The 23290-nt window shown below is 50.5% G+C and overlaps 1 protein-coding gene across 2 annotated transcripts in view; it reads left to right on the forward strand.

The window, feature by feature from the left end:
• Positions 1-23290, forward strand: part of Scarb1 (scavenger receptor class B member 1) — a 66875-nt gene that overhangs the window by 14707 nt on the left and 28878 nt on the right. The window lies entirely within an intron of this gene.

Genomic DNA, 23290 nt, shown 5'->3' on the forward strand with positions numbered 1-23290 from the left:
CAGAAATCCGCCTGTCTCTGCCTCCCAAGTGCTGGGATTAAAGGCGTGTGCCACCACTGCCTGGCTTCTTCTTCTTCCTCCTCCTCTTCCCCTTCTTCCTCTTCCCCTTCCCCTTCCCATTATTATTTTATTATTATTAATACTTGAGGCAGGGGTTCACACTGTAGCCCAGGCTGGCCTCATACTTTTGGTAGTCCTTCTGCCTCTGCTTCCCAAATCCTGGGATTATAGGGATGTGCCACTGTGCCTGGCTCACCTTTTTGTTTGCTTGTTAAAATCACATGTTTATTTGTGTGTATGTGGTGGGGGTGGGCGGGGAGGTTATATGCGTACCACACACGTGTAGAGGGCAGAGGCAGAGGACAACTTGCAAGAGTCAGTTTTCCTCTTCCACCGTTATGTATGGGATTGAACTCAGGCAGGCTTGGCTGCCAGGGCTTTATTGGCTGAGCCATCTCTCCCGCCCCCCCTCCCCATGGTTTTTTGTTTGTTTTGTTTTTGTTTTTTTGAGACCGGGTTTCTCTGTGTAGCCCTGGCTATCCTAGGACTCAATCAGTAGACCAGGCTGGCCTGGAACTCACAGAGCTCTACCTCCCTCTGCCTCCTGAGTGCTGGAATTAAAGGCATGCGCTACCACCGCCCAGTTTAGCTCCCGTGTTGTACTTTCTCTTTAAGGACCCAGAACTCAGAGGAAGCTATGATCTGTTGAAGGCCATGGTTGGTAGCCAGTGCTGACTGGTTGTGGGTCAGGTTGACTGTGCCAGGCTTGCTGGAGTAGTGGGGTGCTGGGCCTACGGAAAGGGAAGAGATCTCGGTAAGTGAGGGGTAGACATGTTATTTATACTGATTTCCAGATAGTCTCCCTTCTCCCATCTACCCTTTCTTTGCTCTGTCATCTGACTGTAGGAGTGGGAGGAGGTGTTTTGATAAAGTAGGAGAGGTGTCAGGACTGGGTATACCAAAGTTCAGGCTCTATGTGCCTTCCCTGAGGCCCCGAGTATGCCCTAGGATGCAAATAGTGGGAAGAAGCCTGAGCCTCTGTGCCCTTCACTACACTCAGCATCAGGCTCAGATGCAGGGAGTTGATCTGCTCTGGACATGTTCTGCAATATGGCTCGGGAGTCAGCTCGAGCCCCGGACAAAGCAGCTGTTGGCTCTCACCCAAGACTCTGGGGGCATGCCATGCCCTTCTGGGACAGTGTGGGGACTGAAGCTTGGCTTCTTCTGGCGTCTCTTTCTAAGCTGAGCTGTGCTCTGGGTACCCACATGCTTGCCATCTGCCTGGAGGAGAGTTGAGAGGTGAACCTTCCTGGAGGGACACTGCCAAAGTTGTAAACCAGTTGGAAAGTCTCTGGGCTTGGGCCTTGGGGGAGTGGCGTTCCAGATTTGAATCTTGGCTCTGCCAATTCCCTGCTGGGTAACCTCAGGCAAGTGCCTTAATCTCTCTGGGCCTTTTCACCATGTTCTTAGTAGTATCCTGTGTCTGAGGAGATAATACTTGTTAAGCACCTAGAATAGCAAGCTCTTGAGTATCACTCACCGTGTTGACACACACATCCTTGGGGGCCTGTCTTCAATGCTTGCAACAGAATTCTCTTCTGCTTTCTTGCTTGCTCTGAGCCCTCACCAGGCTTGCTCATGGCACATCCAGTTTTCCCACTGGTCTTAGAGTGACTGGTGATGTCTCAGGCTGATTCTGCAGTTGCGCAAGTACCATGCTTGCAGTATAACCTTGCCCCACCATGTCCAGTATACTCATTCAAGGGCTATTCTCTCATGCCTAGGTTTTCTTTTAAAGATTATTGTTTTGGAAAAATCGCTGACACCAGACAGTCGGTCTCATTGGCACCCACCCAAACCTCTTGGCCCTGCAGAGGATATGCGTAGACCTCTGTTAGAGTCGAGAACACTTGCCCTCCTGCCAACAGCATGCAGCTACAGGCTGACTCCTGTGCGTGAAGCCTCTGTCTCCAGCTCTGTCCTTTTCCTGTTCAAATCTGTCTTATTTGCTTTCCGTCAGGCTGGGAGCTGAACATGGGGTCTCCTGCTATATGTGCTGTATCCTCAGTCCTTTTTTTCCCCTTAAAAAGCTTTTTACACTTATTTATTTAAAATTTCTTTTTAAAAAATTATGTGTCTTTGTGTGGGTATATGCACATGAGTGCAGGTGCCTATGGAGGCCACATGAGGGCGCCAGATCCCCTGGAGCCACCTGATTATAGGGTACTGGAAATGGAACTTGGGGTCTCTGCAAGAGCTACATGCTTTTAATTGCTAAGCTGTCTCTCCAGCCCTTATTTTTGTTTGCTTGTTTGTGTGGGGGCGAGGGAGTGCTATATAGAGATTAGAGGCCATCCCTGAGAAATTAGAGGACATCCCTGGGTTGTCGGTTCCCTTTTCCATCATGTTGGCAGCAAGCACCTTTACTTGCTGAGCCATTTTGAAGGCCCGACTTTTTCCTTATTATTTTGAGACAAAGTTAGTCTCGGTAAGGCTAGCCTTGTCGGTAAGGCTAGCCTTGAACTCACTCTTAGAGTTCAGCTTGGCCTTGGATGTTCAGTCCTCCTGCTTTAGCCTCTCGAGTAGCTGGGGTGGCAGGCTTGCCCACGGTACCCTACTTGGTTGTAGCTGTTAAGTTTAGAAGTTTGTCCTGTGTGGGTCTCCTTCCTCTTATCCAGTGGTACCTCCAGGCCTTTCTCGGCACCTGTTCTACAATCCTTATTTTCCAGGAGCTGAGGAGATAGCCAGCTCCTAGGTAAGGTACCCTGGTTGTAGTTGGTATGTGCTCTTCCCACAGACCCTGCACAAAAAACGGCCCAGGATTATCCTGGCTGAGCAGGCACATCGGGACTGTGGCGGTAGGATTTAGGTGGGTTAGAGTTTCCTGTACCCGCTCCTGCTTAAGCCTCCCGGCTTTCTCAGCCCCATCCCCACGTTTTGAGATGTTAATCCCTCCACTGACCAGACTGAGGCCAGCTCAGGGTTCCCACCCACCCTTGTGTCTGTAGGAGTCCTGGGGTGTCAGAGCTGGCCTTCGGGAGTTGGAAGTCCAGGAAGGTGGGATCTGGGGGCTCCTCCTGCCCTACTCTATCACCCCTGCAACCCCCATCCTGGCCTCTGAGCCCTGCAGGAATCCTAAGCCCTGGCCCTGGTCCCATTTGGCCTCTTGGCACAGGAGGCTCCGCCGGCTCCCCGGAACTGAGAGTCCATCCCAGCCAGTGCTCCAGTAGCTGGGGTCCCGACAGGCGCTGGCCTTGGGATTTCCTTCTCCTGTCTGTTTCCAGCCCTCGCCATGCCTTCTGCTCTTTGTTTCTTCTTATTGTGACATAGTCCAAAGTTCTAGCAAAGGTCAGAATACACACCCGTCAGGTTAGATCAGCCCCAGGTGAGAAGATGGGCCCTTGTGGTCCTGCCGCCCTGCTGGAGGGAAACACCACCCTCAGGTGCTCCTTGCCTTTCGTAGAATTTTATAGGTCCATCCCTAAATACCGGATTTGGCATGGTTTTGAACTTCCCTCTAGGGTATACAAACTCTGATTTTATTGTTGTGACATTCTGTTTTTGTTGTTTGATCTCCTCTCCTCTCCTCTCCTCTCCTCTCCTCTTCTTTCCTTTTTTTGAGACCAGGCCTTGCTCTGTAGCTCAGACTAACCTTGACCTGGTATCAATCCTTCTGTCTCAGTTTCTGGTATGCAAGGCCCACAGATGTGCACCCCCTAAGCCTGGCCTCATTTGCATCCTGGTTATGGCCCATTTTCAAGTTCATCTATGCAATAGCATATACTTATGTATCCTAACTCCCTGGGACTGGGCGGGGTGTGTGTGTGTGTGTGTGTGTGTGTGTATAAAATCTGTCTTTAACTGACATCAGGTAGATGGTGGCACTCGTGGGTATGGGAAGCGTGGTGTTGGACACATGCTCACTTGTCATATCCTCTTTCTGTCTTCTTCCCTGTCTGTCCTCCCATCCGTCAGTCTCTCCCTCTGTGGCTCATCTTCTTTCTAGCTTTGATCTTGAGTCCGTCCTTCGGTTTGCTTCACCCACATCCATCCACATCACAGTGGGCGAGAGTTCCGAGTCCTTGCTCGGGCTGGGGTCCAGGTATTGGCTCAGCCTTCTCCCAGCTGTGTGACCTAGTGCAGTTGGCTCACCTCCCCGACTTAGGTGACTTGCTTTACCAGGCCATCATAGCGAAAGGCCATCAGCTGGGTGACTTAAGCAACACCCATTTCCTTTCTGGCTGTTCTGGGGGCTGCATGCCCATGGCTGCCATTGTTGCTTCTGCTGTCTGGCTTGTAGCCACTGCCTGCTTTTCCCTGTCTCCCTGCGGTTCTCCTTGGTATCTCTCTCCTAGCTCTTCTTGCTATAGACTTCAGTCACACTGCATTGGGGGCCATTCTGACTAATCTATTGCCTCTTTTTTTTTTTAAACCTGCTGTGCCCCAGCTTGGGGCATGGGGTCGGATAGATAGGAGGGAGTGTTTAGGCACTTGGAATGCTTCAGGCAAGACGCTATGTGGCCACCTTGAAATCAGAGTCTCTGTGATTAGTGGCTGAGACCCTTGAAAGACTAGGTCTTGTGGGACTGAGGAGGGTGCCCAGGAATAGCTATGCAGTAAACAGTTGCTGGGGGTTGGGTGGGGTGAGGTGGAGTCACACAGCTGCCTTTGAATCACCCATGCTCCTGTAAGTGACCCCAGTAAACCACGGCTGTCCCCCATCTGGATGGGCCAGAATGTCCTCTTAGGTCACAGGTCACTTTGAGGTGAATAGAAAGAGTCTCAATGGAAAAAAAAATCACACAAGAACAGGGGGGTTTATGTTTATTTTGTTTATGTATTTGCTTACTGGCGTGTGTATGTGTGAACACGTGTGTGATCCGTGTGTGTGTGTGTGTGTATACAGACCCAAGGATGATATCAGGTCTTTTTTTCTTCTTTTTTTTTTTTTTTTGGTTTTTCGAGACAGGGTTTCTCTGTGTAGCCCTGGCTGTCCTGGAACTCACTCTGTAGACCAGACTGGCCTCGAACTCAGAAATCCGTCTGCCTCTGCCTCCCAAGTGCTGGGATTAAAGGCGTGCACCACCACTGCCCGGCTGGTCTTTTTTTCCCTACCATTTCTGCAGGAATCAAGGTAGACTCTAATAATAGTGTCCAGGGAGGTGTTGGCATCTCCCGCACTGGCCAGTCACTTTGCCAGGTGTTACCATCTTATCTGGGTTGCCGAGTGCATATCTGGCTCCTGGCTCCTTGCTGTTGCCTGGACTCCCTGTTTAATGTCTGTGAGAGCTTGTCTGTTTCCACTGTGACAGATGTCCTGACTTTTCCAGCTCTAGCAACCGCACACAGCATATGCAACACGCTTCCTGGGACTTGCCACATTGGATGGCTTCAGATCGGTCCCTGGGATGTTTGAGTAAGCAGCTGGCTGCCTGCTGCTAGCAGTCTGGGTTACACAAGTGTCCATCCAACCTCTCAGAGTTCTGTGTGACCAGCCTTCTGGAAGCTTGGTGACTTTGAAGAAGGCCTGTGTGTGTTGTTTCAGTTTGCATTTCTGAGATGTGTGTGTTTGTGTGTGTGTTTCGTGTGTGTGTGTGTGTGTGTGTGCATACATCTGTGAGTATGTGCATATGTGTAGGTGGATGCATTTCTGTGTACTCGTGGATTCCAGAGTCCGTGTTGGATGTTCTCCTCAGTGACTCTCGAGTTTGCTTGTTTGTTTATTCTGAGGCAAACTCTTATTATGTAGACTGGGCTGACCTGGAACTCACTATATAGATAGATCAGGCTATCCTTGGAACTCATTATTGTAGATCAGGCTAGCCTCAAACTTACAGAGATGCACCTGCCTTTGTCTCCTAAGTGCTGAGATCAATGCCATGCACCACCACAGCTGGCCCTAAATTATGTGTGTGTATATGTGTACATTAATTATGTATTTATGTAAATCTACAAAATATATAACACATTATATATAAACATATATATTCCTGGCACACAGGAAGTCATAGGTGCAGCCCCCAGCACCCCATGAACTTTATATGATGGTCCCTACCTGTCATCTCAGATTCTGCTTAGCTACTATAGGGTGTGGGAAGCCAATCTGGGCTAGAGACACAGGTCCCAAAAAAGAATCTGTGATGAAGGTCAAGGAGCTCAGGAGTGTCTGATCCTTGTCTGGGATGACAGTTTGATTGGCAGGTAGAGGCCAGCAGAAAAGTCCCACTAAGGGCTGGAGGCCAAGGAGCTAATGTGTGTGTCTGTCCCATCACCAGAGCTGACATCAGGGTGTGTTTCTTTCAGTGGTGGTGCCCCAGCCTCCTAGAGAGAGGTCTGTGTTAGTCACCTAGGTCCAAAATTGTGTCCTTAAACCATGGGAACTTGATGGCTAGGCTGGGAGCTTCTAGTGTCTTGGGGACTCTTGTCTCTCACCATTCCTGGAGGTTTGCACGGTTCCTCAGTTGGTGACATCAACATCTCTGTCTCTCTCTGTCTCTGTCTCAGCATGGCCTCCTCTGTATTTTCCTTTTCCTCTTCTTCAAAATTGAGTTTAGTCGTGTTATTTATGTGTATGTATGTACGCCTGCATGAGTTTATGTGCATGGCATACATGCTTGGTCTCCCATGGAGGCCGGAGGGCATCAGATCCCCTGGACCTGGAGTTACAGATTGTTTGAGCTACCAAGAAGGTTCTGGGAACGGAACACTGATGCCCGTATCCATTGAGCACTCTCTCCAGCTCTCTTCTTCTTTGGGACCCAACCCAAGTCCAACCATTTCAAGATTCATTCCTATTTTGAGACAAGTCTTACCATGCAGGTCAGGCTGACCTCAGACTCACTCCAAAGCTCAGGCAGGCTTTAAATTCACAATCCTCCTGCCTTGGCTTCCTAAGTGCTGGAGTGACAGGCTTGTGCCACTGGGCCGATCTGATATTCTTAACTTGATGACATCTGGCCAGACCCTGTTTTCAAATAAGGTCCCATTCTGAGGTCTGGGTGGGCTTCAAACCCAGCTGTCGTGATGTAGGTTCTGACAGAAACTAGAATCCCTCCTGAATGTCAGTCTGTTCTTCATCATGGAGGTGATAGTCACCCCCTCTCCACCATGTGGACGTCACACAGGGCCACTGTGTGGCATGTTCAAGTATCTTAGCATCACTCACATACATACATGACCTTTTGCCCAGACAGCCCCACTGTGAAATTAAACTACAGAACAAAAATCATCAATCTGTTCTAATAGCTCTCAGCACTTGAAAGGAGGAAGCAAGAGGATCCAAGTTCAAGGTCATCTCTGCTAAGAGTGAGTTTGAAACCAGCCCAGAGGGGAATGACCCTCTGAGAAGACAAAGGTGACATGACGCTCCTTTCCCCCTGAGTCCCAAGCACAGAGGTAACTTTCGTTCATGGCTTTTTGTTCTTTGCTGCAAAAACATGTTTGTGTCTAGGAAAGCCCCTCCCTGCCCTCCATCCTCCCTCTCCTGGCCCCCGGTACCCATGCGCACTTCCTGCACTTTGCAGCCTTGGTTTGGGCACTCAGATGGCTCTGGATCTTCCTCTTCTTTCCAGAGTGCTGGAGAGATCAACTGTGTTTCCCATCAGCCAAGGCAATGGAGAATGGGTGTGCATTCAATAGCATGTCTCTGGGAAATTGGGCCTATTCCAGAACCATCTTCCCATGTCTTCCGGAGCTTTCTCAAGAGATGTATTAGTTTCTACAGACGCCACTAATTACTCCTGGCTAGGTGCCTGGAAATCACATCTGTGGATTAAGGTGCCACTAGAGCTGAGCTTCCTCTAAGGCCCCAGGAGTCCTGACGTACTCCCCATTCAGCATACTTGCTCGCTTGCTTGCTTGTACTCAGTTTGATTTCTTCACTCATATAGCGCAGGACCGCCCCCCCCCCCACCCCTTGCCTAGGGAATGGTGCCGCCCACAGTGGACTAGGTTTTCTCACATCAGTTAACCTAATCAAGACAATCCCCACAGGCCAAACCAAATAAATGTAGTCAGTCCTTCACTGAGACCCTCTTCCCAAGTGATTCTAGGTTGGATCAAGTTGACAGAGCTGACCATCACAAGGTTATAACTTTAAAAGACAAGACACATCTTTGGGTGCATTTAGCTCAAAGTTGTGGCTTCAGTCTGTAAAAGAGTAAAGGTTAATCAACACAGAGTTTGGTCCCTGAAGTCACTTGCCATACTTAGTCACCTTCAGAGCTTCACAATAAGAACCTTCCTCAAAAAACCAAAACAATACAAAACAAACAAACAAATGAAAACATGGACCAGGGATGTATGTAGTTCACTGGGAGAGGGCTTGCCCAGTGTGCACAAGGCTCTGGGTTCCATTCCTAACACACTGCACACACTCATACCCCAGCTTTCATTGAACGTTTGTCCCTCCAGGCACCATGCTGTGTGCAGTCCAGGCAAGTTCACCAGATCCAGCTTCCCCCTTTATCTCTTGAGGTCCACTCAAGGCGTTTTCTGCAAATGGAGGCTCACAGGCACTGAGGTAGAGGTACCCGCCTGAGGCCAGATGAGTGAACCTTGACTCAAATCCATGTCCAGGGACTCGCTGTGCATCAAGATGGCAGGATTTATGTGGCAGCCACTGGCAGAGCTGTACCTTCAAGGATGGCTGATCTTTAGTGAGGTCCTCCCCCTCCCTGGATGCTCATCTCTGGCGTGCGGCCAAGGGCAAGAGACTTGATTCCTTGCGCCTCTGTTTCCCTGCTTGTCAGTGGGGCTGGGGCTGAGAAAGAGAGAAATGAGTGGTAATTGGTGAAGCAGACAGGTGTTGCCAGGATCATATCCAGCTGCTGGTGGCCAATTCAAGTCAACAGTGACAACATGATCCTCTGGCCTTCCTGTTCATCCACTGTGTCCCGGAAGGTATGAGTGCTGAGATCTGAGGCTGCTCCATGGTGACCTTCTACCTCAGTGTCCTCATTTGTCCCGAGCCTCCAACCTGGTCAGGGGAGGTGGCAAAGAGGGAAGAGAGGGCCCTCATTAGGGGGAAGGGTTCTTGCTGCCAAGCCCAATAACGTGAATTGTATCTCTGGAACCCACATGGTAGAAGGACAGACAGACTCCTATAAGTTATCCTCTGGCTTCCACATGCATGCTATGGTGCATCTGTGCCTGTGCACATAATGAATGAATGAATGAATGAATGAATGATTTTTTTAAATAATTGATAGGATCTAAGAAATGTCCTATGTTTCCTATAATTCTCCCCTAAGTGTACGGCTGTATGGAGCCGAGTTAAGGCCAACAGGCCCAGGTCTAGCTACTGACTCAGTCAGGGCCTCATCTTCCAAGGACTCAGTTTCCCCGTCTGCAAAGTGGTTGGTGTTGACCCCTGCATCCAGCTGTCAGGACTTAGAGGTCAGCCCACCTATCGGGGTGTTGACCATGGTGGGAAGTCATGGTGATGATGAAGGTGTCCTTGGGGACCTCTCACACCAAGGGACAAGTCAAAGAAAGGTGAGGAGAGAAGGCCAGCCAGGGGAATGGCCGTGGCTGTGGGCAGGAGGCTGCAGTTAGCTGAGCAGCCTGGCCTTTGAGGTCTCCCCACAGCTGACCTTCCCAGTCTAGGCTTGCGTGGTTTGTGGTCCAGGAACAGATAAGTGGACCGGGCTATCAGCAGTCAGGGTCACCATGTCCTCATGGGAAGTGGAGGTGGGGGGGTGTGGGGAGAAGGGAGATGTTGAATGGGCTTTGTTTCAAGGTAGAGGCTAATGGACAGCCATTGCAAGAGAACCCCATAGCCTGGCCTCACAATGTCATTGTCCCCTACCCAGACCCACAGCTGGGTCTGGCTGAGCTCTGGCTAGTAAACAAACAAACACACAAAAACCTGTGGGATTGGAAGGTGCCTGTCTTCCAGCAGATGGGATGCCCACAAACTCCAGCTCCAGGTTGGTTGAAGACACTTACTTGGTGCTTTAAGTCACCTTCAGGTGTCTTCGAGTCACACCGAAACCATGGGGATTATTGGTCTGGCAGATGGGACAGACACAAAGGAGTAGGGTTGACAGGAGGAGGACTTGGAGACTCTTCTGGGGAAGTAGGCAACCCCTTTTCCTGTTGAGCTCACTGCCCTGTTGCATGTTGGGCCCCTTCCAGGCCCTGGAGCTGCATCATGGGCGGAGAAATAGGGTCTTGATGGACTGTCTGGAGTACTTAACACCCTCGCAAGAGGGGCTGGGACAGTGTGAAGGGCTGGCTGCAGTGAGTGTGTGGTGGGGAGAGGCCTCTGGTGCTGTGGAGAAGTAGCTCCCTCTGAGGGCCAGACAGGAAGCATTTCCACCTGACAGAGAAAACAAAATAAGTGTCCGAAGTAGCTCACAGGTGGCGGTAGCCCTGGAGCAGAGAGATGTTCAGGACACCTGTCGGGGCTGCAGGTTGCTGAGGGTCAAAGGTCATGCACACTCACAAGGACAGCCTCTGTCAAACTTAGTAGGTCACAGGTGTTGTTGTTGGTACTGTAAAGGGCACAGCCACCACGGGGAAGCTGGTGTCAGGTTCTCAAAAGCTAAGTGAAGACTCATCTTCCCGTGCAGCTGTCCTCCTGGGGAATCTGGACACCACACAATAGCTGAAGGTAGGGGGCGGTCCTAGTACTTAGTGATGCTGGATGGGAGAATAGAAAAACCAAATGAAAGACGAGAGAGGTGAGCTGGGGAGATGGTCAAAAGCTCATACGGCTCTTCCAGGGGACTTGAGTTCGAGTCCCAGCACCCACCTCAGGTGAGTCACAACTGCTTGTATCATCAGCTCCAGGAGATCTGGAGCACAGAGCCACACACACACATTAAGTCTTCAGAAATGAAGAGAGGGCTCTCTCCAAGAGGGAATAGGATATAGCCTTACAGAGGAAGAGAGATTCCTTTTTCTTTTCTTTTTTTTTTTTTTTTTGAGACAGGGTCTCGCCATTTAGTCCCCAAGTATATAGTTTAAACTCATGATCCTCCTGCCTCAGCTTTAGAGAGATGGGATAGCTGCTGCAGAGGAGAGTATTCTCCCTCACACTGGAACCCGGATGAACCCTGAGGTTAGATTCTGAGAGATGGCAGGATGGTTGTAGCATGCTTGTGTTTACTGGGGCCCTTAGAGCACCCTGGTGATGAGGTTGGAGAAATGGGGTGCTGAGGAGGAAGGGGGAGGGAGAGAGGGATGTGGGGTAGAATGGAGACAGGGTCTCAGAAGGACAGATGGGAGGGGGTCTGTGGCCACTGGTAGGGACAAATGCCCAAAGCCATGGGTGTGCATAACACCATCAGAATGGATGCTTTAAAATGGCCGCGCCTTTGATCCTAGCACTTGGGAGGAGGAGGCAGGCAGCTCTCTGAGTTCCAAACCAGCTTGGACTACAGATGGAGTTTCAAGACAGCTGAGGCTACAGAGAAACCATGCCTGGGGTTGGGGGTAGGGTTAGAGGAGTGACAAAACAACAAAACCCAAGTCTGGAGACTTTACCACGATAAAAATGAATCAATCTTTATGGCTGATGTCCCCTGAAGGGACATGGGTCACAGCCCCCCTCACTCTGGCTTGTAGAAGGAGGACCTATTGGTTCTACCCTGATGAATGTCTTAGAAGACCCCAGTTCCCTGGAAATGTGGCCCTGAGACCGATAGCTGGTGCCTCAGCCACTGCCCTTCCTCTGGGGTTTGGCCGGCCTCTGGCATTGTTCTTGAACCTTGGCCAGTGCACAGCTAGAGGCTCTGTGTGCACAGCTGGAGGCTCTGTGGTATTGTCCTCACTGAAGTGTTTGTGAGTTGATATCTTCCTGGGACAGTCTTGTGCCCCAGGCTGTTGAACCCTTTGCCACTGGAAGGGGCCCTCAGGGGACCACCAGGCAGCATCTCTGGAGGTTAGGCTGGAAAGAGCTGAGGATAGGGACCCTGGTCAACCCCAACGGCCTTGTGTGGCGCTGGTTCAATGGAGAACTCACACATTTCTAAATGTTCAGGTCTGTAGCTGCTACTGAAAGAATTCTCTAGAAGTCTCCCACAGACCTCTCACTCAGTCTGAAGTCAGAGCCACCTTCCCTGTGGGGTTGAGCAACAAAGCAGTCTGCTTCTGTGTCAAATGCATATCCGGCACAGGGCTGTCAGGAAGCAGAGATAGGAGGGAGATCATGGGTGTGAGGCTAGCCTGAGCCACACACTGAGGTCCAGGCTAGCCTGGGTGACATAAACATAACCTGTCAGAAAGACTACAAGAAAAGATTCCCATTAACCACCTGGCTTGGATGTTGGTAAGTGATAGCCATTGTCATTAGCCCAGACACTTTGGCACCAGGATCAAGACAAAGAATCTCCCAGAATCCCTTGGGGCAGCTGAAAGGTAACCAGTCCTCTCTCCCTTTTGTTTTGAGACAGGCTCTTGCTGTGGCTCTGGCTCTCGTGGAAGTCACACAGCAATCCCTTTGCCTTAGCCTCTTAAGTGCAGAGTTTACAGACAAGAGTCATCGTACTAGCTTCCTCTGCATGGATTGGCTTGACCTAAACTGAGCTGGGCTCGGCATTGGTCGACTTGCTTCTGTGCTTTCAGAGCGGGACCCTGACCTAGCTCTGCAGTGGCTTGGTGCAGCCCAGCCTGAGGCTGGTGAGATGCTGGTGAGAGTTACAGCTAGTTGCTTCTTGTTGCTGGGTCATGTCATGAGCAAACTGGTCCCTGGCCAGTGGGCTCCTCCGGATTAGGGCTGTGATGGAGGCCTCTAGGAATCTCGCTAAGTCTTTCGCTGGTGTTTTCGTCTCTCTGAGTGACTGAGTGACAGATAATTGGGAGTGGGTGACAGGCTTCAGGATTCTGCTTTAATACCTCATACCCAATGATGCTAAGCTGCGGGGCTGCCACCTCATGCCAGCAAATGCGTCTGATGCTCTGAGTGCATGCCTCTCATGTCCCTGAGTCATGCAGATTAGGAAGCCTCTTCTTCACTCACAACCGCTTCCCTGAGGGCAGAATCCAGTTCATTAACTTTGCCTCATAGTGCTAAGTACCAGTTTGGGGCCTTGGAGGTGCCGGGGCAGGTTCGAATGAAAACGAGCGAACAAGCGAACAGATTCATGATTAACTGAATGAGCGAATGACTGAATTAATGAATGAAAGGATGAATGAATGAGTGTTCTCAGCCTGTGCTGTTCAGGGCTGAGTGGGAGTGTCAGAGAGTTCAGCCACTGTGTGAGCCAAGGGATTAGAGATAGAGGGAAGGCGGCCTGTGGGCTGCACCCAAGTTGAGATGCAACCCCGGCTGGACACCACCTAGTTTTTCAAAAGGACCCAGAATCGAGGCATTTGAGACTAACCTTGGTTCTATCTGACAGGGGTAGGGAGTGGGAGAGGAAGACAGAACTGAGGAATCAGATGGCCACTCTAGTTTTTTGTTTTTGTTTTCCTTCTGGGAAGTGTGTGGTGTCAGCTTGAATCTAGAGTCATCTTGGAGACAAATCTCTGGATGTATCTGTGAAGGAGCCACCCTAACTGCCAGACCAGATAAAAAAGAGAAAGGAGATGGGCCCCAACATTCGTTCAACCCTCTCTGTTTCCTGACTATGGACAGGGCCTGGCAGGCTGCCTCTGGCTTCTGCCTCTGTTCCCTTTCCAGGATGATGGACTACACCTTTGATCAGTAAGCCAAATTAGCCCTCCTTAAGTTGCTCCTGGCATATGTATGTATGCATGCATGTATGTATGTACGTACATCGATAAGTATGTATGTATGAATGGAAAAGCCAGGGCCATGTGCACGTACCACGCAAGTGCTCTGGTGTTAATATTTGGTCCTTGAGACTTGAGAATTGGAGATTCTATCGAGTCTGGGAAAAACCACTGCTCAACAGAAGCCTGTTAAACAGTAACAGGCCCCAGAGCAAAGAGCCAACCTCACACGTCTCTCATGAGGCCTCTCTCACTGACAGCTGTCCGTGGTCCAGACAGGATTGCTCCCTGTTCCACACTGTAGGGGTTCTCCTCTATGGGACTTTATCTGGGCAGTCCTTGTTACAGGCTACCTTAGGAAGCAGAAGAAGTATGACCCAGGGATTGACGCACACATAGATGTCTGTGTCTAGTCCAGACCAACCTGGGAGCTTCCTGAGGCCTCTGGAGTGACTCTCACCTCTCTTGTCTCCAGGGAAATCCAATAGGTCCTGATGTTGCCCTGGAGGGACCTTCTGATGGAGCTACCTTAGCCCTCTTTCCTGAGGCTCTGACTTTTATACCAGAACAGGTTCTCTACCATGTCAAGCTGGGGTCGAAGCGAGGTCACAAGGCTTGTATCTTGAGGACAACTTTCTAGCTCTGTCCCTAAGATGCGTCTGCCTGCTCCTGTGTGTCACAGGAGCAGACAGAAACCAGTTTTCCCGTAGCCGGAGGGACTCAGCAGCCACACCCTTTGACGTCTAGGGATCATTCGAGAATGGGATTATACATCCCCCAGTCACTTGAGTGCGGACCTTGGTATCCCCCTTGTGTATTAAGCTACTGCAGCAAAACTCTTGAAAACATTTATGGACAACCGGTGGGTGGGTGTTGACAGTTCCCCAGGACGTACGGTGAACAGGTACTTGGCTCCAGCAGGCAAAGCCATGGCACCGGCACAGTCCCACCAGCATCGTGCACGCGGTCTGGTTGCCCCACTGCCTTGCCAATGGTTGTGATTATCAAACCTTCTCGTTTTAGCTGTGCTGGTGTATGGCGCAGAGCTCATGGTGGATTTGGTGGATACGTCCAGAGTTGGCGGGGTGGCTTTATGATGTCACAGGCCACCAGTCTTCATGTTCTGCCATCCTTTGGGTGTGGCTTTCAGTCTCAAAGCTGCCTCGTGATCCAAGGTAGCCGAGTAGCTCTGAATTTCTGGGCGGGGGTGGCGGATGTTTCACTCAAACCACCAGAACTTTGTGTGATGGGAAGGGTTGTTTTTATACAGATTGGTCCTGGCCATTTTCTTTCCTGGTTTAGGCCTAGCACACAGCCCTCGTGTGCACTGGGACCTCAGCAGAGGATGTGTGGATGCTGGGAACTGAACCCAAGTCCTTTGTAAGAGCAGCCAGTGCTCCTAACCACTGAGCCATCTCTCCAGCCATTCCTGGTATGTGGTGTCTCCACGACCTAGGCTGGATTGTCCTTTGGGGCCCATCCTCCCTGTATGCATGGCTGTTACGTTGTGAATGGCTAGCTGGCTCAGAGCTGGCAGGGTATGTCTCAACCCAGATCCAGGGCTGGTGAACCCATTGGCAATGACCACAACTGTTTTTTCCTCCTCTCCTTCTCCTCCTCTTCCTCCTCCTCCTCCTTCTCTTCCTCCTCTTCTTCCTCCTCTTCTTCCTCCTCTTCCTCCTCTTCTTCCTCCTCTTCCTCCTCCTCCTCCTCTTCCTCCTCCTCCTCCTCCTCTTCCTCCTCCTCCTCCTCTTCCTCCTCCTCCTCCTCTTCTTGTTTTAGAGATACAGTTTCTCTGTGTATCCCTGGCTGTCCTGGAACTCACTTTGTCAACCACCAGGTTAGCCTCGAACTCAGAGATCCATCTGCTTCTGCCTCCCAAGAGCTGGATTAAAGGTGTGAGCCGACCTCTACCTGGTTCAAAACAAAACCTGTGTTTTTGAACCTGAAATGCGTTTGCTGTGATTCTTGGGGGGAGGAAAGACTGGATTTTGCAATATCCCAGGTCAGATTAATGATTGTTTTGTGAGGCTACAGCACCCGAGCTGAACCACTGGGCAGGGCCTGGAGAGGCTAGGAACAGTGTCCCGCAGATCCTGTGCAGTTCTGTGTGGAGACAGAGCCTGGGTGAGCTTCCATCTCTGTGATCTTCATGGACCAGAGGCCTCTGAGCCCGGTGCCTGTGCCTGGGATATACGGTCAGAGAGTTGATGAAGGTGAAGTGGCCAGAAGTGTCTTGTTACCCACACAGAGGGTCCCTTGGGTCCCTAGCACCTCATGTGGGGGAGGGGGGCTTGATCAGCTCCATGTGACTTTTTGTTTGCTTGTATGGAGCCTCTGTCATCCAAGTGTGTTTGGTTCCTGCAGGCTGACCTTTAACCTAGGCCATCAGAATACCCACTAACCCCAGGACCCAGTGCTCACTCCCAGTTTGGCTTGCCCAGAGCCTACCTCAAACTCAAAGCATTTGTTTTTCTGGTGCCCAGCCACCCTACCCAATCCTACTCTGGAAGGAAGATGGCTTATTCTGTGTCGTGCCACACACCCAGGTCACTGCTGGACACGAAGTACATGCCTAGTATGTATTGGGGTGGGGGTGGGGGGGGAACGGGGATCCAAGCAAATGGTTGGGACACACACAGGCCCTTGTGCAGAGTATGGAGATTGCTCCAAGTTTTCCTGTCTCTCAGGCACTTGGTGTGTATTTTGGAGGTCTCTGAGCCTTGCAGAGTGAAGTCAGGGTAGCGTACGGCTCCCCACAGAAGGAGAAAACTTCTGTATGTTAGTCTGTTAGTATTGCTGTAATAAAAGATGCAGCCTTGGGTGTTGGCATCACATCTGACGAGGGCACTTTATGCGGCTGCCGTGAACTGCTGGGAGCAGCTATGGGCCGAGAGAGATCACAGTGGGAAAATCAGAAGGCAAAGGAAGTCTGCACCACCATCCCCCCCCCCAGCCCTTTCCCAGTGAGGCTATGCCTCCTGAGGGTTCCATCAGTCTCACAAGGCTTCATGTGGGAGACCAAGCCTCCAACCACGACCCTAAAGTATGAGGATAGAGTCTTTGCAGACATTTTAAAGGTAATGATCTGGGGGAGAGGGGAGTGAGTATTCTTGAGGAAGACAGAAAAGGGTGTGCAGAGGAGAGGAGGTGTCAGAGAAGCGGAGACGGGAGCCAAGAGACCATAGGAGGCTGGGAGACTCATCCCTGGAGCTCAGGGATGCTTTGGCGACAGCTAGCCCAGGAGGTTGGTTCTTGGCAAGGCTCCCCACGTGGGAGCTGTGGTCACTGGGACCTCCAGGCCTGTCTGGGTCCCTGTTCATATTGTCTGGCCAGCAGTCAGTCCATACAGGAGGCTGGCTGCAGACCTCTTGTGTGGAAGTCAAGGGTCCTTCCAACCCCTCCACCCTGTCCTACCCTGGGCTGGGGACCAGCTGGGAAGTTGAAGCTTGTGGAAGCTGAAAGTATCTTCTTCTTTTTTTTTTTTTTTTCTTTTTCAGACAGTTTCTCTGTGTAGAAAGTTTTTTGTTTTTGTTTTTGTTTTTTAACTTTTGAAAATCACTTAACTGAAAAATAGACCAACTGCTGACAGCGAAGTTAGGATATTGTGCCCCATCCTGAAGCTCTTGTTCCCAACCTGGATCCAAAAAGCCCAAGCCCTAGGTCGACTCAGAAATATTCTCTTGGGCTAGAGGCACAACTTAGTGGCACAGTGTGAGGACAGGGGTTCTGTCCTGGCATCCCCAAATGCCATCCTTTGTATTATATTTGTGCATGGATGTGTATAGAGGTCAGAGGTCAACCTCAGTGTTGTCCCTCAGGCCCAATTCACCTTTGTTTTTTTAATAAGCATTTATTTTTATTTTATACGTACACATATGTGTATGTTTGTCTATAACACTGTGTGCATACTTGGTGACTGCAGAGGCCAGAGGATGGTATCATAGGCCGTAGAACTGGAGTTACAGATGGTTGTGAGCCACCACCAAGTGGGTGCTGGGATTTGAACCTGGGTCCTCTGGAAGAACAGCCAATGCTCTTAACCACTGAAGTATTTTACTTTGTTGTTCCAAGGCAGGATCTCTCACTAGGATCTGAGTCTCACCCTTTTTAGGCTTGCCTGGCTGGCTGGCAAGCCCTGGCCATCATCCTGTTGTCTTGACCCCTCTAGAGCTGGGCTTACAAGCATATACCACCATACCTGGCTTGGTACCAGGGCGGGGGGGCAAATTCAGGTCTTTATACTTATGAAGCAAGCACCTTATGACTGAGCCATCTCCCTAGGATTCAAAACTCTGTTCTCAAGAACACAGTATGTCAAAGGTGCCCACAGGATGCTGGGACCTCTGGGGATTTGTTTTTCACAATGGCCTAATGGATTATGGTGCTCCAGAATTGGCTTGGGCTCCTTCCTCAAAGTCCTCTGAGGTCCTGCCAGGTGCCTGGCGCTGCTCAGAGTTCACGGATGCAGCATGAGCATCATTGGTGGGGTTTTATACCCTGGCAAGGAGACAGAAGCACTATACACAGGATGAGTTATTAACGTTATCGGGAAGGCAAGGAGAGCCTGGGAAAAAAAACAAAAAACAAAAATGGGAGAGCTCAGGACTCAGGGTGGGCTATGGGGGGGGTGGGGGTGGAGTTCCTGAGCACAGACACAGGATCCCAGGAGGCCTTGCCCATGAGCCTTCCTCTGCAGACATCGAAAGCAGAAAGAACAGCCAGTACAGGTCCTGGGTACTAGTGTGTGAACATCCAAGGCAGAGCAAAGGTGCCAGGCTGGCCTAACGGACTAATGGGGACAGTGGTAAGAGACGCCATTGGGCCAGACAAGCAAAGGCTCATAGGTCAATGTTAGCATGGTAAAATTTATAATAAGCCACTTGGCGGGGGGTGGCCATATATATGGCAGGACACATGCAGAAGACATAGGACTGTTTGTTGAAATCTGTTCTATCCTTCTGTCATGTGGGTCCCAGGGACCCAACTCTGGTCCTTAGGCTTGGGAATTAAGCACTTTTATTTTGCCAGCCAAAATCTCAAAGATGATGTTGAACCCTGAGCTTCAGATAGGGGAAGGCCACACCCCACAGGCATTCCGTTCGCCACTCTGGTCGCTATCCACAAGGCGCCTCATGCTTCAGTCTCCCACAACACCCCAACCGTCGGCTGTCAGAGGGAACCGCCCATCACCCCATGGTTTTGAGTAAGATTCTGGCTAGGCCTCTGTACCCAAAAGAGCCAAACAGGATCTTTGTCTTTGGGGAGCCTGCCCTTCCGGCTCTCCTGAGAGTCCTCTGGGTGGGGTGAAGGGAGATAACCTGTTCTAGATGAGGGCCTGCGGGCACTCTCCTCTATTCTGCTGGCCTCTCAAACCTTGAGAATCCCTCTGGGGCAGAGTTTTCAAACTGGGATGTTTCTGATATGGGTTGTGACATCCCTGAGGTGTGTGGGCAGCTGATGTTTAAAACATGGCGCAAGCGTGGTGGTGATGGTGGAGTGCCAGAGAAATGGTTCAGAGGTTAAGAGGAGAGAGAGAAAGAGGGAGAGAGAGAGAGAGAGAGAGAGAGAGAGAGAGAGAGAGAGAGAGAGGCGTGCATGCAGGGGCCAGAAGAAATTGTTGAATTTCCTGGAAGTTACGGTTTTGAAAGCTACATGGCTACATGATGTGGGTGCTAGGAACTGAATTCAGTCTCCTTGAACTTTTAACCACCGAGCCACCTCCCCAGCTCACCATCCCACCCCACCCCCTACAAATTAAAAACAATCGAATAAATAAAAAGTCTAAATCACGGTAAGAGCCAGGTGCAATGATATCCCACAATCCCTATAATCCAGACACTGAAGAGGCGGAGGCAGAAAGATCAGGAGTTCTGTGTCATCCTCAGCTACATAGTGGGTTCAAGGCCAGCTTAAGCTACATGAGACTTCATCCCATTACTAAGAAACCCCCAAACATCCTAGAGGGTAGAATATCAAGTCAAAAATACTGGAGTTGGGGGTGGAAGGCATTTTGTTCTGGGGAGGTTGCCCTGGTTGGCAGGCAGCATTTGGAAGCTGGTATTTGGGGTGCTGTGCCAGATTGGGGCTCCACAGAGCCATGGGGGCACTGAGCAGATATGATCTACTTCAGAAGTACACACAGCTGCCAGCTGGCTGCCCAGGCCGTGTACCTCACCCATCCCTCACTTATTTAGCTTGGGCTTTTGATGTTTTGCACAGTGTTCTGGGAGATTATGTCCTACTTGACTTTACAGTCAACATGATGGGTGAGTTTCAGTTTGGGTATACGATGTAGGCGCCAGCGAGATGGCTCAGTGGGTGAAGGCGATTGCTACCAAGCCTGATGGCCCTGAGTTCGATCCCTGCGGCCCACATGGTGGAAAGAAGGACAACTCCTGCGAACTGTCTGTCCTCTGACCTCCACACATACGCCCTGGCGTGTGCAACCCACACGCATACCCATATACACAAGTAAGTAACTGCAAAGATTAAAAGAATAAAAACCTTTACTGAGACATGCCAGCCTTGTCTGTTCTAGAATTTCTCACGGTAGGACTCACACCCTGGTGCATTTCTGCTTCTGTATTCTCTCCTCCAGTAGTACTCTAAATCCTTCCCTTCCCCTTTTCTTTTTGAGATGGTCTTATGTAGCCCAGGCTAGCCCTGAACTCACTATGCAGCTGAAGATGACCTGAGACTCCTGATCCTTCCTGCCTGTGCTTCTGGAGGGCTGATGTGACAGGTGTGGCCACTGTGGCCACTTTTTTCAGGGCTGGGGATGGACCTGATTTAGTCCACCCGGTCACACACACACACGGAGTCATGAGCACCCGTGGGACTTGTCTCCCATTGCCAGAGGCAGGTTGATAATCTCTCAGCAGCTCTCCAGATGTTTCCTACAGCCTCGTTTTATAAACACTCCTGTCACGGGTGGACACGGAGCCCGGCACGCTCTCGCAGCCGGCCAGCCTTTGCTGGAACGCCCTCCTGGGACCTTTTCCTGGCAAAGCCTGTTTTGTCTTTGTTTTGTCCTCTTGCTGTTGTGAGGCGGACAATTGCTGTGCAGCAAGGCTGGCCTCAGAGAGTCAGCCAACCCTCTGCCTCAGCTGCCTGAGCGCTAAGGTGACTAGCGCGTGCTCCAATGCCTAGCTCTCGATCTTTTTGTTTGTTTGTTTGTTTGTTTTGCTTTTAGTTTTTCACAATGTGTTTATTTGGTGATAGGGATGGAACCTAGGGCCTTGCACATATCAGACAAGCTGTCTTCCACTGAGCGACATCTTTAGTGCTTGTCTATAGTTTTCTTTTAAATATACTATCATTTATTTAGTCTTTGAGAACCGCAACTTTCATACAACGTATTTCAATGATACACGCTTGCTACTCCTCCCAGATCCCCCTACAGGGAAGTACACTTCTGACTTTACATCCGTTGTTTTGTTTTTGGTTTCTCCCTTGTACTTGGGGTCTCACGATACAGCTCTGGCTGGTCTCAGACATAGATCCTTGTGCCTCTGTCTCCCAAGAGTTGAAGTAAAGGCACGCGCCACCATATCCAGTACTTTCTTCTTGTCTTTTCTCTTTCCCCCTTAATTGCTCATTCAATCCAATTACTGTGGCCCATATGCACATAGGTGGGGTGGGCAGTTTTACACTATGCAGATTTAGCAAAATAGCAGTACTGGGCGGAATGGGGGTACAGTAACCCCCTGTGAGCTCCCAGCCTTTGATTCTTGGCCAGATTTATAGTAGCAGACATGTTTTTCATGCTGTGAAGAAAGCCTTAAATCCAGTCAGAAAGTGGTTGCCTAGCACCATATTTATGTCACTACTGCATCCATGGGCATTCCTTACCCCTGATAACCTGCAGGGTAGCATGGATTTTTTTTTCTGCTCCTGCAGTCTGCATAGCACCCTCCTGCAGTGTGAAAGCTGGACGCCAGCCTTCTTTCTCCTAGTCCTGTAATCAAAGTGTGCGGTACATTTTCAGCAGTAGGGTCTAACCATCAAGCTCTCGAGCAACTGAGAACAATGGGTAATAGCCTGTATTGTTGGTGATCACCAGGTGACAGCGATGTCAGGGTCCTGCCTGATCCAGTCACCATTCCTTGCCAATTTCTGTTCTTTGCCCACTCTCATTTAGACCTTCCAGTGGTCCATGGGGTGGACACGGTGCTTGGTCCATCACTGTCTCACAGGGATATGGCTTTGGCCAAGAATGGGAGGTGTAGTGCCTGGTTTGGGGCACCCGAGGACACTCTGCCTACTGGTGCCAGGGCCTCAAAATGCCTCTCTGTTTGTGCCAAATGTTCAGACTGTGGGTAACCATCGGCCACAGCTATAGGAAGGGCATGCAGGCATCTCTTAGGTAAACCCAGCAGAGGATTTTCTTTCATTGAGTCCCACCGAGGACAGCTAGACCCACCCATGGTCAGTGACTCAGGCCTTGAAGTACTCAAGGACAAACTCAGACCCAGAGAGGCAGGCTAGGCCTGAGAGAGTGTGACCCAGTGTCCGCCTGCCTTGGAGTCCACCCTGACACAGGGCTGGACCTGACCTGACAGTTCTGGCTTGCCACCTCCGCTGGAGCCTCTGCCTGTTGTTTCTGGCTGTTTGGGGACAGTAGGGTGGTTGTCCTTGTCCTGGCAGGTCTAGTTCAAAGACAGTCAAAGGTGATGTAAGCTGCCAGAGACTTGGCTTTTGGACATTGCTGTCTCTCTCTGATGAGCTGGGGGTGGTGACTCTTAGCTCTGTGGCATAGCAGAGGTCTGAGGTCAGGGAATGGTCCACCTCTTCCCCCTGGCCTTGGAGAAAATTGAAAGTTCTGTTTTGAGACAGAGAGTCTCATTCACTGTGTATCCCAGGGTGACCTCAAAGTTACCATCTTCCTGCTACCGTGTCCCAAGTGCTAGGATGACAGCCCTGCATGACTGGACCCAGGGCTGCCTGCTTGCTAGGTGAGCACTAAGCCACGCCCCCAGCCCTGCTTGCTGTTTTTCTGTCCCTCACAACTGGTGACTCAAGAATCCAGTCCTCTTCCCTCTCCCTGCTCTCTCAGTATGGCTCACAGCACTGGCTTCCCCTGGAGGCAAAGAGCCCCTGTCTCCCTGATTTGGTAAAAACTTCACGAGGCTGGGAACAGACAGCCTGTCTACTTCCCACTCCTGTATGCCACTGGGGGAACCTCACCTCTCAAAAGTAGCTGCTCACAACACGCTTGATGAATGAATAAGTGAGCGAATGAAGGAATTAACAAATGAATAAAAGAACAAAGGGACAAGGGAGTAAAATGAAACAATCAGTGAATGAATGAATGAGTGAATGACCGAACGAATGCAGTGACAGCCACCTGTGGAGGGCTCCAGCCCTAGGAATACCTCCCCTGATGAGCCCTGTCTCAGCCAGTGGTCTGTTTTACTGTGAAGAGAGACCAGGATGAAGACAACTCTTATAAAGCGTTTAACTGGGGGCTTGTTTACAGTTTCAGAGGCTTAGTCCGTTATCCACATGGTTGGGACTATAGCAGCAAGTGAGGTGGACATAGTATTGTTGGAGCAGTAGCTGAGACCTTACATTCCTGAACCACAAGGGGGGGGGGAGGGAAAGGGAG

Source organism: Grammomys surdaster, unplaced genomic scaffold (assembly GCF_004785775.1).
Source record: "Grammomys surdaster isolate TR1022 unplaced genomic scaffold, NIH_TR_1.0 166, whole genome shotgun sequence".
NCBI lineage: Eukaryota > Metazoa > Chordata > Mammalia > Rodentia > Muridae > Grammomys > Grammomys surdaster.